This window comes from Ambystoma mexicanum, chromosome 3q (assembly GCF_040938575.1).
Source record: "Ambystoma mexicanum isolate Mex_15411 chromosome 3q, UKY_AmexF1_1, whole genome shotgun sequence".
Lineage (NCBI taxonomy): Eukaryota > Metazoa > Chordata > Amphibia > Caudata > Ambystomatidae > Ambystoma > Ambystoma mexicanum.
Window position 1 is genome coordinate 88,963 of NC_090926.1, and position 15,269 is coordinate 104,231.

Below are 15,269 nucleotides of genomic sequence, written 5' to 3' on the forward strand. Positions count from 1 at the left end.
CCAGGAGATTACCAACTATTCTGTTTATGTGCTGAAAGCAGGACCCGAACCCAGGCCCCCAGCTGCTGTAATGCAAGCACTTAACCTCTAGGCCACTGCAGTTAGCTGGTATTTGGGGGAGCGGGAGGGGGGGGGCAGATGTTCTATCCTTGTAGGCTCCAGTGAACATGTTTCACAACGCAAATGGGTATGCTCACACGGGCATGCAGGAGAAAGATATATACGCCCAAAAGCAAGTCTCAGAAGCGCAACCACCAGTGGCTCAAGTGATGAGTGCTTGGTCTTGGAATGCTGGAGGCCTGAGTTCTAATCCAAGATCTGGAATTTCCTGGGCATGTATTTTTTTTTAATAAAAAAAAAACTTTTTTTATTTGAAAATGGGTATGCATTGCCCTGCGCCATCAGCCAACAGCTAATGCCCCTTCAATACCTGCGTTACTACTAACAGTTGCGCCTTTGTTTTCTGCACGCTGGCCTTGGTAAGGCCCATACAAAAGCTTGTCTCTCTGGCCCCAATTGATTGGAAAAAAACGAGGGGAAAAGGTGTAATCTACGGGTCATGGTTGACACAATGATTGCCCTGGGACTCAAACAGGACACCTTCTCGAGGTGCTGTGAGGTGACCACGGGCCCCTGCATAGCAGGCGAACCTGTATCAGCATCTCACCAGCAACTGCATGTGTCGCCTGCAGGCTCCACATAGGAGGCTGCAGTAGGTGCATTAACCCATTGGGCTGTCGACCCTCCTTCCCCTGAGAGCAGGAAACTGAATTTCCATGTTGCCTTCCTTTGGCACATTAGATCTATCTTTCAACCCAATTCAGAGGATGTTTTGCTTCACGGAGAGATGATAATCATTGTGAGGTGTCAGCCACTCATAGCTAAGCAGGTCATTTAAATCTTTGACTTTGTCATTGGGGTGTACTGATATGCGCAGGGCAGTGTTCTGTCCTCTGATACTGTATGCTTTCGTATTGCTGCTTGTTCATGATTCCTAAATGTAAACACTCTGCTCTCGAAAGTGAAAGATTTGAAAGACTCTTGATGTAACCAGCCTTTCCCACTCTTTGCCCTGGGGGTGAGAGGGCTGCTTTCTGCCAGTTTTGGAGTGGCTGGCTCCACGCCTGAGAATCAGGGCCTAATCCTGGAGGGAAATGGGCAGAGGTCTGCGCCCTGCGGCCTCCACGCGTCTCTAACGCGACCACAGCCCTTACGGGCACAGCCCTATATCCGGTGCAGCCCCTATGGTGCAGCCACCCAGGTAGCTTAGGGTTAGGATATGTGCTCTTCAACATAAGCCTGGCCAACCAGGCCCCGGAGAGTGTCACAGCATGCTCTGTAATCCCCTAGTGATGGTGGCCTTGGTGACGATGATCTTGCTGGAATACTGATGCCTTTTTTCCTCCCAGAAGCCCCAGAAGCCTAGTCAAATGGAGGGGCGTGCACCTCTCCCTGGCCTCTGTTTACCCTCTGGCTAACTGAAATTAGTTCTGGGCTCTCCAGGCAAATGTATCCATTCGGGAGAAGGCTCTTTCTGCAGGCACGGTGGGGAAGAGTCCGAGAGCTCAATGCCTGAGGCATCTTTCCTCCTCCCTCGCTCATTGTGTTCCCTAACTTCTAACTCTCTGCCAGGCCAGGCCCTGTTTCTTTTACTGCCAACCCCCCTGACCCCTTGTCTTCCACCTATTTCATGCTCTATTCTGCCTTCTCCTTTTTTGCTCTCTTCTATGGCCCTTTGAAAAGGAATGCAGGCCTAGCTAAGCCTCATGAAGGAAATCTACCAACAAAAGATGCATTCCTCGCTTATGGGAGGTGCTGTGAGACGAGTAAGAGGGGCTGAAGGGGTGATTGGGTTGTTCTCCCCCAGGGCAAAGAGTGAGAAAGGCTGGCTACAGCAAGAGTCTGTCAAATCATTTTTATTTTTGAGTGCAGAGTTTTTACATTTAAAAATCATGAACAAGCAGCAAAAATAAATAAAAAACATGCCCAGGAGGATTAGAACTCAGGTCTCGCGCATTCCAAGACCAATCACTTCCCACTGGAGCCACTGGTGGCTGTGCTTCTGAAAGCAGCTTTTGGGCTATATGTCTTTCTTCTGCATGCCCCTGTGAGCATACCCATTTGCATTGTGAAACATGTTCACTGAAGAAAATGAGGCTAGAACATCATGCCCCCCCCAAGCTCCCCCAAATACCAGCTAACTGCAGTGGCCTAGAGGTTAAGTGCTTGTGTTACAGCGCTGGGGGCCTGGGTTTGAGTCCTGCTTTCGGCACAGAAACGGAATAGTTGGTAATCTCCTTGTACAGTTGCAGTGGAAGCAAGCAGATGGGTGGGACTGTGGAAGCGAGGGAGTGCAGGCTAAAGGAGGAGGTGAGGTGGGGCGGGCTGAAGGGGGAGGTAGAAGCGAGGGAGTGCAGGCTAAAGGAGGAGGTGAGGTGAGGTGAGGTGGGGCGGGCTGAAGGGGGAGGTAGGGCTGGATGCATGGGTCCCTGTGGAGAGGAGGTGGGGCTGGCGGAGTCGGGGGAGAAGGGCATGGGGTAGGTGCCCTGCGGGAGGGAGGGAGGAAGAAAGCATAGAGGTGGGACTGAGAAGTGCAGGGAATAAAGGAGGAATGCAGGCTAAAAGGGTAGTGCTGGATGAGAACAAAATGTCAGCCCATTGTCCTTTCCACCCACCACTGGCACCCTTTTTTCTGCCCTCCTCAATGGCCCCTTTCCCCACCTTAGGACTCTCCTTTTACACAGCCCCCACCACCCCTTCTTCCTGGCTTCCTCAGCCCCACCTCTATGCTTTCTTCCTCCCTCTACCAGGGCCCCTACCCCATGCCCTTCTAGACCTCCCCCGACTCAGCCAGCCTCACCTCTTCTCCCCAGGGACCCCTTCATCCGACCTTACCTCCCCCTTTAGCCTACCCCACCTCTTCCTTTAGCCTGCACTCCCTCGCTTCCACAGTCCCGCCTCTCCGCTTTCTTCCACTCCAACTGTACCAGGAGATGACCAACTATTCTGTTTATGTGCCGAAAGCAGGACCCGAACCCAGGCCCCCAGCTGCTGTAATGCAAGCACTTAACCTCTAGGCCACTGCAGTTAGCTGGTATTTGGGGGAGCGGGGGGGCCAGATGTTCTATCCTTGTAGGCTCCAGTGAACATGTTTCACAACGCAAATGGGTATGCTCACAGGGGAGTGCAGGAGAAAGATATATACGCCCAAAAGCAAGTCTCAGAAGCACAACCACCAGTGGCACAAGTGATAAGTGCTTGGTCTTGGAATGCTGGAGACCTGAGTTCTAATCCAAGGTCTGGAATTTCCTGGGCATGTATTTTTTTTTTAATAAAAAAAAACCTTTTTTTATTTGAAAATGGGTATGCATTGCCCTGCGCCATCCGCCAACAGCTAATGCCCCTTCAATACCTGCGTTACTACTAACAGTTGCGCCTTTGTTTTCTGCACGCTGGCCTTGGTAAGGCCCATACAAAAGCTTGTCTCTCTGGCCCCAATTGATTGGAAAAAAACGAGGGGAAAAGGTGTAATCTACGGGTCATGGTTGACACAATGATTGCCCTGGGACTCAAACAGGACACCTTCTCGAGGTGCTGTGAGGTGACCACGGGCCCCTGCATAGCAGGCGAACCTGTATCAGCATCTCACCAGCAACTGCATGCGTCGCCTGCAGGCTCCACATAGGAGGCTGCAGTAGGTGCATTAACCCATTGGGCTGTCGACCCTCCTTCCCCTGAGAGCAGGAAACTGAATTTCCATGTTGCCTTCCTTTGGCACATTAGATCTATCTTTCAACCCAATTCCGAGGATGTTTTGCTTCACGGAGAGATGATAATCATTGTGAGGTGTCAGCCACTCATAGCTAAGCAGGTCATTTAAATCTTTGACTTTGTCATTGGGGTGTACTGATATGCGCAGGGCAGTGTTCTGTCCTCTGATACTGTATGCTTTCCTATTGCTGCTTGTTCATGATTCCTAAATGTAAACACTCTGCTCTCGAAAGTGAAAGATTTGAAAGACACTTGATGTAACCAGCCTTTCCCACTCTTTGCCCTGGGGGTGAGAGGGCTGCTTTCTGCCAGTTTTGGAGTGGCTGGCTCCACGCCTGAGAATCAGGGCCTAATCCTGGAGGGAAATGGGCAGAGGTCTGCGCCCTGCGGCCTCCACGCGTCCCTAACGCTCCCAAACGCGACCACAGCCCTTACGGGCACAGCCCTATATCCGGTGCAGCCCCTATGGTGCAGCCACCCAGGTAGCTTAGGGTTAGGATATGTGCTCTTCAACATAAGCCTGGCCAACCAGGCCCCGGAGAGTGTCACAGCATGCTCTGTAATCCCCTAGTGATGGTGGCCTTGGTGACGATGATCTTGCTGGAATACTGATGCCTTTTTTCCTCCCAGAAGCCCCAGAAGCCTAGTCAAATGGAGGGGCGTGCACCTCTCCCTGGCCTCTGTTTACCCTCTGGCTAACTGAAATTAGTTCTGGGCTCTCCAGGCAAATGTATCCATTCGGGAGAAGGCTCTTTCTGCAGGCACGGTGGGGAAGAGTCCGAGAGCTCAATGCCTGAGGCATCTTTCCTCCTCCCTCGCTCATTGTGTTCCCTAACTTCTAACTCTCTGCCAGGCCAGGCCCTGTTTCTTTTACTGCCAACCCCCCTGACCCCTTGTCTTCCACCTATTTCATGCTCTATTCTGCCTTCTCCTTTTTTGCTCTCTTCTATGGCCCTTTGAAAAGGAATGCAGGCCTAGCTAAGCCTCATGAAGGAAATCTACCAACAAAAGATGCATTCCTCGCTTATGGGAGGTGCTGTGAGACGAGTAAGAGGGGCTGAAGGGGTGATTGGGTTGTTCTCCCCCAGGGCAAAGAGTGAGAAAGGCTGGCTACAGCAAGAGTCTGTCAAATCATTTTTATTTTTGAGTGCAGAGTTTTTACATTTAAAAATCATGAACAAGCAGCAAAAATAAATAAAAAACATGCCCAGGAGGATTAGAACTCAGGTCTCGCGCATTCCAAGACCAATCACTTCCCACTGGAGCCACTGGTGGCTGTGCTTCTGAAAGCAGCTTTTGGGCTATATGTCTTTCTTCTGCATGCCCCTGTGAGCATACCCATTTGCATTGTGAAACATGTTCACTGAAGAAAATGAGGCTAGAACATCATGCCCCCCCAAGCTCCCCCAAATACCAGCTAACTGCAGTGGCCTAGAGGTTAAGTGCTTGTGTTACAGCGCTGGGGGCCTGGGTTTGAGTCCTGCTTTCGGCACAGAAACGGAATAGTTGGTAATCTCCTTGTACAGTTGCAGTGGAAGCAAGCAGATGGGTGGGACTGTGGAAGCGAGGGAGTGCAGGCTAAAGGAGGAGGTGAGGTGGGGCGGGCTGAAGGGGGAGGTAGAAGCGAGGGAGTGCAGGCTAAAGGAGGAGGTGAGGTGAGGTGAGGTGGGGCGGGCTGAAGGGGGAGGTAGGGCTGGATGCATGGGTCCCTGTGGAGAGGAGGTGGGGCTGGCGGAGTCGGGGGAGAAGGGCATGGGGTAGGTGCCCTGCGGGAGGGAGGGAGGAAGAAAGCATAGAGGTGGGACTGAGAAGTGCAGGGAATAAAGGAGGAATGCAGGCTAAAAGGGTAGTGCTGGATGAGAACAAAATGTCAGCCCATTGTCCTTTCCACCCACCACTGGCACCCTTTTTTCTGCCCTCCTCAATGGCCCCTTTCCCCACCTTAGGACTCTCCTTTTACACAGCCCCCACCACCCCTTCTTCCTGGCTTCCTCAGCCCCACCTCTATGCTTTCTTCCTCCCTCTACCAGGGCCCCTACCCCATGCCCTTCTAGACCTCCCCCGACTCAGCCAGCCTCACCTCTTCTCCCCAGGGACCCCTTCATCCGACCTTACCTCCCCCTTTAGCCTACCCCACCTCTTCCTTTAGCCTGCACTCCCTCGCTTCCACAGTCCCGCCTCTCCGCTTTCTTCCACTCCAACTGTACCAGGAGATGACCAACTATTCTGTTTATGTGCCGAAAGCAGGACCCGAACCCAGGCCCCCAGCTGCTGTAATGCAAGCACTTAACCTCTAGGCCACTGCAGTTAGCTGGTATTTGGGGGAGCGGGGGGGCCAGATGTTCTATCCTTGTAGGCTCCAGTGAACATGTTTCACAACGCAAATGGGTATGCTCACAGGGGAGTGCAGGAGAAAGATATATACGCCCAAAAGCAAGTCTCAGAAGCACAACCACCAGTGGCACAAGTGATAAGTGCTTGGTCTTGGAATGCTGGAGACCTGAGTTCTAATCCAAGGTCTGGAATTTCCTGGGCATGTATTTTTTTTTTAATAAAAAAAAACCTTTTTTTATTTGAAAATGGGTATGCATTGCCCTGCGCCATCCGCCAACAGCTAATGCCCCTTCAATACCTGCGTTACTACTAACAGTTGCGCCTTTGTTTTCTGCACGCTGGCCTTGGTAAGGCCCATACAAAAGCTTGTCTCTCTGGCCCCAATTGATTGGAAAAAAACGAGGGGAAAAGGTGTAATCTACGGGTCATGGTTGACACAATGATTGCCCTGGGACTCAAACAGGACACCTTCTCGAGGTGCTGTGAGGTGACCACGGGCCCCTGCATAGCAGGCGAACCTGTATCAGCATCTCACCAGCAACTGCATGCGTCGCCTGCAGGCTCCACATAGGAGGCTGCAGTAGGTGCATTAACCCATTGGGCTGTCGACCCTCCTTCCCCTGAGAGCAGGAAACTGAATTTCCATGTTGCCTTCCTTTGGCACATTAGATCTATCTTTCAACCCAATTCCGAGGATGTTTTGCTTCACGGAGAGATGATAATCATTGTGAGGTGTCAGCCACTCATAGCTAAGCAGGTCATTTAAATCTTTGACTTTGTCATTGGGGTGTACTGATATGCGCAGGGCAGTGTTCTGTCCTCTGATACTGTATGCTTTCCTATTGCTGCTTGTTCATGATTCCTAAATGTAAACACTCTGCTCTCGAAAGTGAAAGATTTGAAAGACACTTGATGTAACCAGCCTTTCCCACTCTTTGCCCTGGGGGTGAGAGGGCTGCTTTCTGCCAGTTTTGGAGTGGCTGGCTCCACGCCTGAGAATCAGGGCCTAATCCTGGAGGGAAATGGGCAGAGGTCTGCGCCCTGCGGCCTCCACGCGTCCCTAACGCTCCCAAACGCGACCACAGCCCTTACGGGCACAGCCCTATATCCGGTGCAGCCCCTATGGTGCAGCCACCCAGGTAGCTTAGGGTTAGGATATGTGCTCTTCAACATAAGCCTGGCCAACCAGGCCCCGGAGAGTGTCACAGCATGCTCTGTAATCCCCTAGTGATGGTGGCCTTGGTGACGATGATCTTGCTGGAATACTGATGCCTTTTTTCCTCCCAGAAGCCCCAGAAGCCTAGTCAAATGGAGGGGCGTGCACCTCTCCCTGGCCTCTGTTTACCCTCTGGCTAACTGAAATTAGTTCTGGGCTCTCCAGGCAAATGTATCCATTCGGGAGAAGGCTCTTTCTGCAGGCACGGTGGGGAAGAGTCCGAGAGCTCAATGCCTGAGGCATCTTTCCTCCTCCCTCGCTCATTGTGTTCCCTAACTTCTAACTCTCTGCCAGGCCAGGCCCTGTTTCTTTTACTGCCAACCCCCCTGACCCCTTGTCTTCCACCTATTTCATGCTCTATTCTGCCTTCTCCTTTTTTGCTCTCTTCTATGGCCCTTTGAAAAGGAATGCAGGCCTAGCTAAGCCTCATGAAGGAAATCTACCAACAAAAGATGCATTCCTCGCTTATGGGAGGTGCTGTGAGACGAGTAAGAGGGGCTGAAGGGGTGATTGGGTTGTTCTCCCCCAGGGCAAAGAGTGAGAAAGGCTGGCTACAGCAAGAGTCTGTCAAATCATTTTTATTTTTGAGTGCAGAGTTTTTACATTTAAAAATCATGAACAAGCAGCAAAAATAAATAAAAAACATGCCCAGGAGGATTAGAACTCAGGTCTCGCGCATTCCAAGACCAATCACTTCCCACTGGAGCCACTGGTGGCTGTGCTTCTGAAAGCAGCTTTTGGGCTATATGTCTTTCTTCTGCATGCCCCTGTGAGCATACCCATTTGCATTGTGAAACATGTTCACTGAAGAAAATGAGGCTAGAACATCATGCCCCCCCAAGCTCCCCCAAATACCAGCTAACTGCAGTGGCCTAGAGGTTAAGTGCTTGTGTTACAGCGCTGGGGGCCTGGGTTTGAGTCCTGCTTTCGGCACAGAAACGGAATAGTTGGTAATCTCCTTGTACAGTTGCAGTGGAAGCAAGCAGATGGGTGGGACTGTGGAAGCGAGGGAGTGCAGGCTAAAGGAGGAGGTGAGGTGGGGCGGGCTGAAGGGGGAGGTAGAAGCGAGGGAGTGCAGGCTAAAGGAGGAGGTGAGGTGAGGTGAGGTGGGGCGGGCTGAAGGGGGAGGTAGGGCTGGATGCATGGGTCCCTGTGGAGAGGAGGTGGGGCTGGCGGAGTCGGGGGAGAAGGGCATGGGGTAGGTGCCCTGCGGGAGGGAGGGAGGAAGAAAGCATAGAGGTGGGACTGAGAAGTGCAGGGAATAAAGGAGGAATGCAGGCTAAAAGGGTAGTGCTGGATGAGAACAAAATGTCAGCCCATTGTCCTTTCCACCCACCACTGGCACCCTTTTTTCTGCCCTCCTCAATGGCCCCTTTCCCCACCTTAGGACTCTCCTTTTACACAGCCCCCACCACCCCTTCTTCCTGGCTTCCTCAGCCCCACCTCTATGCTTTCTTCCTCCCTCTACCAGGGCCCCTACCCCATGCCCTTCTAGACCTCCCCCGACTCAGCCAGCCTCACCTCTTCTCCCCAGGGACCCCTTCATCCGACCTTACCTCCCCCTTTAGCCTACCCCACCTCTTCCTTTAGCCTGCACTCCCTCGCTTCCACAGTCCCGCCTCTCCGCTTTCTTCCACTCCAACTGTACCAGGAGATGACCAACTATTCTGTTTATGTGCCGAAAGCAGGACCCGAACCCAGGCCCCCAGCTGCTGTAATGCAAGCACTTAACCTCTAGGCCACTGCAGTTAGCTGGTATTTGGGGGAGCGGGGGGGCCAGATGTTCTATCCTTGTAGGCTCCAGTGAACATGTTTCACAACGCAAATGGGTATGCTCACAGGGGAGTGCAGGAGAAAGATATATACGCCCAAAAGCAAGTCTCAGAAGCACAACCACCAGTGGCACAAGTGATAAGTGCTTGGTCTTGGAATGCTGGAGACCTGAGTTCTAATCCAAGGTCTGGAATTTCCTGGGCATGTATTTTTTTTTTAATAAAAAAAAACCTTTTTTTATTTGAAAATGGGTATGCATTGCCCTGCGCCATCCGCCAACAGCTAATGCCCCTTCAATACCTGCGTTACTACTAACAGTTGCGCCTTTGTTTTCTGCACGCTGGCCTTGGTAAGGCCCATACAAAAGCTTGTCTCTCTGGCCCCAATTGATTGGAAAAAAACGAGGGGAAAAGGTGTAATCTACGGGTCATGGTTGACACAATGATTGCCCTGGGACTCAAACAGGACACCTTCTCGAGGTGCTGTGAGGTGACCACGGGCCCCTGCATAGCAGGCGAACCTGTATCAGCATCTCACCAGCAACTGCATGCGTCGCCTGCAGGCTCCACATAGGAGGCTGCAGTAGGTGCATTAACCCATTGGGCTGTCGACCCTCCTTCCCCTGAGAGCAGGAAACTGAATTTCCATGTTGCCTTCCTTTGGCACATTAGATCTATCTTTCAACCCAATTCCGAGGATGTTTTGCTTCACGGAGAGATGATAATCATTGTGAGGTGTCAGCCACTCATAGCTAAGCAGGTCATTTAAATCTTTGACTTTGTCATTGGGGTGTACTGATATGCGCAGGGCAGTGTTCTGTCCTCTGATACTGTATGCTTTCCTATTGCTGCTTGTTCATGATTCCAAAATGTAAACACTCTGCTCTCGAAAGTGAAAGATTTGAAAGACACTTGATGTAACCAGCCTTTCCCACTCTTTGCCCTGGGGGTGAGAGGGCTGCTTTCTGCCAGTTTTGGAGTGGCTGGCTCCACGCCTGAGAATCAGGGCCTAATCCTGGAGGGAAATGGGCAGAGGTCTGCGCCCTGCGGCCTCCACGCGTCCCTAACGCTCCCAAACGCGACCACAGCCCTTACGGGCACAGCCCTATATCCGGTGCAGCCCCTATGGTGCAGCCACCCAGGTAGCTTAGGGTTAGGATATGTGCTCTTCAACATAAGCCTGGCCAACCAGGCCCCGGAGAGTGTCACAGCATGCTCTGTAATCCCCTAGTGATGGTGGCCTTGGTGACGATGATCTTGCTGGAATACTGATGCCTTTTTTCCTCCCAGAAGCCCCAGAAGCCTAGTCAAATGGAGGGGCGTGCACCTCTCCCTGGCCTCTGTTTACCCTCTGGCTAACTGAAATTAGTTCTGGGCTCTCCAGGCAAATGTATCCATTCGGGAGAAGGCTCTTTCTGCAGGCACGGTGGGGAAGAGTCCGAGAGCTCAATGCCTGAGGCATCTTTCCTCCTCCCTCGCTCATTGTGTTCCCTAACTTCTAACTCTCTGCCAGGCCAGGCCCTGTTTCTTTTACTGCCAACCCCCCTGACCCCTTGTCTTCCACCTATTTCATGCTCTATTCTGCCTTCTCCTTTTTTGCTCTCTTCTATGGCCCTTTGAAAAGGAATGCAGGCCTAGCTAAGCCTCATGAAGGAAATCTACCAACAAAAGATGCATTCCTCGCTTATGGGAGGTGCTGTGAGACGAGTAAGAGGGGCTGAAGGGGTGATTGGGTTGTTCTCCCCCAGGGCAAAGAGTGAGAAAGGCTGGCTACAGCAAGAGTCTGTCAAATCATTTTTATTTTTGAGTGCAGAGTTTTTACATTTAAAAATCATGAACAAGCAGCAAAAATAAATAAAAAACATGCCCAGGAGGATTAGAACTCAGGTCTCGCGCATTCCAAGACCAATCACTTCCCACTGGAGCCACTGGTGGCTGTGCTTCTGAAAGCAGCTTTTGGGCTATATGTCTTTCTTCTGCATGCCCCTGTGAGCATACCCATTTGCATTGTGAAACATGTTCACTGAAGAAAATGAGGCTAGAACATCATGCCCCCCCAAGCTCCCCCAAATACCAGCTAACTGCAGTGGCCTAGAGGTTAAGTGCTTGTGTTACAGCGCTGGGGGCCTGGGTTTGAGTCCTGCTTTCGGCACAGAAACGGAATAGTTGGTAATCTCCTTGTACAGTTGCAGTGGAAGCAAGCAGATGGGTGGGACTGTGGAAGCGAGGGAGTGCAGGCTAAAGGAGGAGGTGAGGTGGGGCGGGCTGAAGGGGGAGGTAGAAGCGAGGGAGTGCAGGCTAAAGGAGGAGGTGAGGTGGGGCGGGCTGGATGCATGGGTCCCTGTGGAGAGGAAGTGGGGCTGGCGGAGTCGGGGGAGAAGGGGATGGGCATGGGGTAGGTGCCCTGCGGGAGAGAGGGAGAGAGGAAGAAAGCATAGAGGTGGGACTGAGAAGTGCAGGGAATGCAGGCTAAAAGGGTAGTGCTGGATGAGAACAAAATGTCAGCCCATTGTCCTTTCCACCCACCACTGGCACCCTTTTTTCTGCCCTCCTCAATGGCCCCTTTCCCCACCTTAGGACTCTCCTTTTACACAGCCCCCACCACCCCTTCTTCCTGGCTTCCTCAGCCCCACCTCTATGCTTTCTTCCTCCCTCTACCAGGGCCCCTACCCCATGCCCTTCTAGACCTCCCCCGACTCAGCCAGCCTCACCTCTTCTCCCCAGGGACCCCTTCATCCGACCTTACCTCCCCCTTTAGCCTACCCCACCTCTTCCTTTAGCCTGCACTCCCTCGCATCCACAGTCCCGCCTCTCCGCTTTCTTCCACTCCAACTGTACCAGGAGATGACCAACTATTCTGTTTATGTGCCGAAAGCAGGACCCGAACCCAGGCCCCCAGCTGCTGTAATGCAAGCACTTAACCTCTAGGCCACTGCAGTTAGCTGGTATTTTGGGGAGGGGGGGCGGGGGGGGGGGGTGCAGATGTTCTATCCTTGTAGGCTCCAGTGAACATGTTTCACAACGCAAATGGGTATGCTCACAGGGGCGTGCAGGAGAAAGATATATACGCCCAAAAGCAAGTCTCAGAAGCACAACCACCAGTGGCACAAGTGATAAGTGCTTGGTCTTGGAATGCTGGAGACCTGAGTTCTAATCCAAGGTCTGGAATTTCCTGGGCATGTATTTTTTTTTAATAAAAAAAAACCTTTTTTTATTTGAAAATGGGTATGCATTGCCCTGCGCCATCAGCCAACAGCTAATGCCCCTTCAATACCTGCGTTACTACTAACAGTTGCACCTTTGTTTTCTGCACGCTGGCCTTGGTAAGGCCCATACAAAAGCTTGTCTCTCTGGCCCCAATTGATTGGAAAAAAACGAGGGGAAAAGGTGTAATCTACGGGTCATGGTTGACACAATGATTGCCCTGGGACTCAAACAGGACACCTTCTCGAGGTGCTCGAGGTGACCACGGGCCCCTGCATAGCAGGCAAACCTGTATCAGCATCTCTCCAGCAACTGCATGCGTCGCCTGCAGGCTCCACATAGGAGGCTGCAGTAGGTGCATTAACCCATTGGGCTGTCGACCCTCCTTCCCCTGAGAGCAGGAAACTGAATTTCCATGTTGCCTTCCTTTGGCACATTAGATCTATCTTTCAACCCAATTCCGAGGATGTTTTGCTTCACGGAGAGATGATAATCATTGTGAGGTGTCAGCCACTCATAGCTAAGCAGGTCATTTAAATCTTTGACTTTGTCATTGGGGTGTACTGATAGGCGCAGGGCAGTGTTCTGTCCTCTGATACTGTATGCTTTCCTATTGCTGCTTGTTCATGATTCCTAAATGTAAACACTCTGCTCTCGAAAGTGAAAGATTTGAAAGACTCTTGATGTAACCAGCCTTTCCCACTCTTTGCCCTGGGGGTGAGAGGGCTGCTTTCTGCCAGTTTTGGAGTGGCTGGCTCCACGCCTGAGAATCAGGGCCTAATCCTGGAGTGAAATGGGCAGAGGTCTGCGCCCTGCGGCCTCCACACGCTCCCAAACGCGACCACAGCCCTTACGGGCACAGCCCTATATCCGGTGCAGCCCCTATGGTGCAGCCACCCAGGTAGCTTAGGGTTAGGATATGTGCTCTTCAACATAAGCCTGGCCAACCAGGCCCCGGAGAGTGTCACAGCATGCTCTGTAATCCCCTAGTGATGGTGGCCTTGGTGACGATGATCTTGCTGGAATACTGATGCCTTTTTTCCTCCCAGAAGCCCCAGAGGTGTGCACCTCTCCCTGGCCTCTGTTTACCCTCTGGCTAACTGAAATTAGTTCTGGGCTCTCCAGGCAAATGTATCCATTCGGGAGAAGGCTCTTTCTGCAGGCACGGAAGAAAGCATAGAGGTGGGACTGAGAAGTGCAGGGAATAAAGGGGGAATGCAGGCTAAAAGGGTAGTGCTGGATGAGAACAAAATGTCAGCCCATTGTCCTTTCCACCCACCACTGGCACCCTTTTTTCTGCCCTCCTCAATGGCCCCTTTCCCCACCTTAGGACTCTCCCCAGGGACCCCTTCATCTGACCTTACCTCCCCCTTTAGCCTACCCCACCTCTTCCTTTAGCCTGCACTCCCTCGCTTCCACAGTCCCGCCTCTCTGCTTTCTTCCACTGCAACTGTACCAGGAGATTACCAACTATTCTGTTTATGTGCCGAAAGCAGGACCCCAGCTTCTGTAATGCAAGCACTTAACCTCTAGGCCACTGCAGTTAGCTGGTATTTGGGGGAGGGGGGGGCAGATGTTCTATCCTTGTAGGCTCCAGTGAACATGTTTCACAACGCAAATGGGTATGCTCACCGGGGCATGCAGGAGAAAGATATATTCGCCCAAAAGCAAGTATCAGAAGCCCAACCACCAGTGGCTCAAGTGATAAGTGCTTGGTCTTGGAATGCTGGAGACCTGAGTTCTAATCCAAGGTCTGGAATTTCCTGGGCATGTATTTCTTTTTAATAAAAAAAAAACTTTTTTTATTTGAAAATGGGTATGCATTGCCCTGCGCCATCAGCCAACAGCTAATGCCCCTTCAATACCTGCGTTACTACTAACAGTTGCGCCTTTGTTTTCTGCACGCTGGCCTTGGTAAGGCCCATACAAAAGCTTGTCTCTCTGGCCCCAATTGATTGGAAAAAAACGAGGGGAAAAGGTGTAATCTACAGGTCATGGTTGACACAATGATTGCCCTGGGACTCAAACAGGACACCTTCTCGAGGTGCTGTGAGGTGACCACGGGCCCCTGCATAGCAGGCGAACCTGTATCAGCATCTCACCAGCAACTGCATGTGTCGCCTGCAGGCTCCACATAGGAGGCTGCAGTAGGTGCATTAACCCATTGGGCTGTCGACCCTCCTTCCCCTGAGAGCAGGAAACTGAATTTCCATGTTGCCTTCCTTTGGCACATTAGATCTATCTTTCAACCCAATTCAGAGGATGTTTTGCTTCACGGAGAGATGATAATCATTGTGAGGTGTCAGCCACTCATAGCTAAGCAGGTCATTTAAATCTTTGACTTTGTCATTGGGGTGTACTGATATGCGCAGGGCAGTGTTCTGTCCTCTGATACTGTATGCTTTCGTATTGCTGCTTGTTCATGATTCCTAAATGTAAACACTCTGCTCTCGAAAGTGAAAGATTTGAAAGACTCTTGATGTAACCAGCCTTTCCCACTCTTTGCCCTGGGGGTGAGAGGGCTGCTTTCTGCCAATTTTGGAGTGGCTGGCTCCACGCCTGAGAATCAGGGCCTAATCCTGGAGGGAAATGGGCAGAGGTCTGCGCCCTGCGGCCTCCACGCGTCCCAAACGCGACCACAGCCCTTACGGGCACAGCCCTATATCCGGTGCAGCCTCTATGGTGCAGCCACCCAGGTAGCTTAGGGTTAGGATATGTGCTCTTCAACATAAGCCTGGCCAACCAGGCCCCGGAGAGTGTCACAGCATGCTCTGTAATCCCCTAGTGATGGTGGCCTTGGTGACGATGATCTTGCTGGAATACTGATGCCTTTTTTCCTCCCAGAAGCCCCAGAAGCCTAGTCAAATGGAGGGGTGTGCACCTCTCCCTGGCCTCTGTTTACCCTCTGGCTAACTGAAATTAGTTCTGGGCTCTCCAGGCAAATGTATCCATTCGGGAGAAGGCTCTTTCTG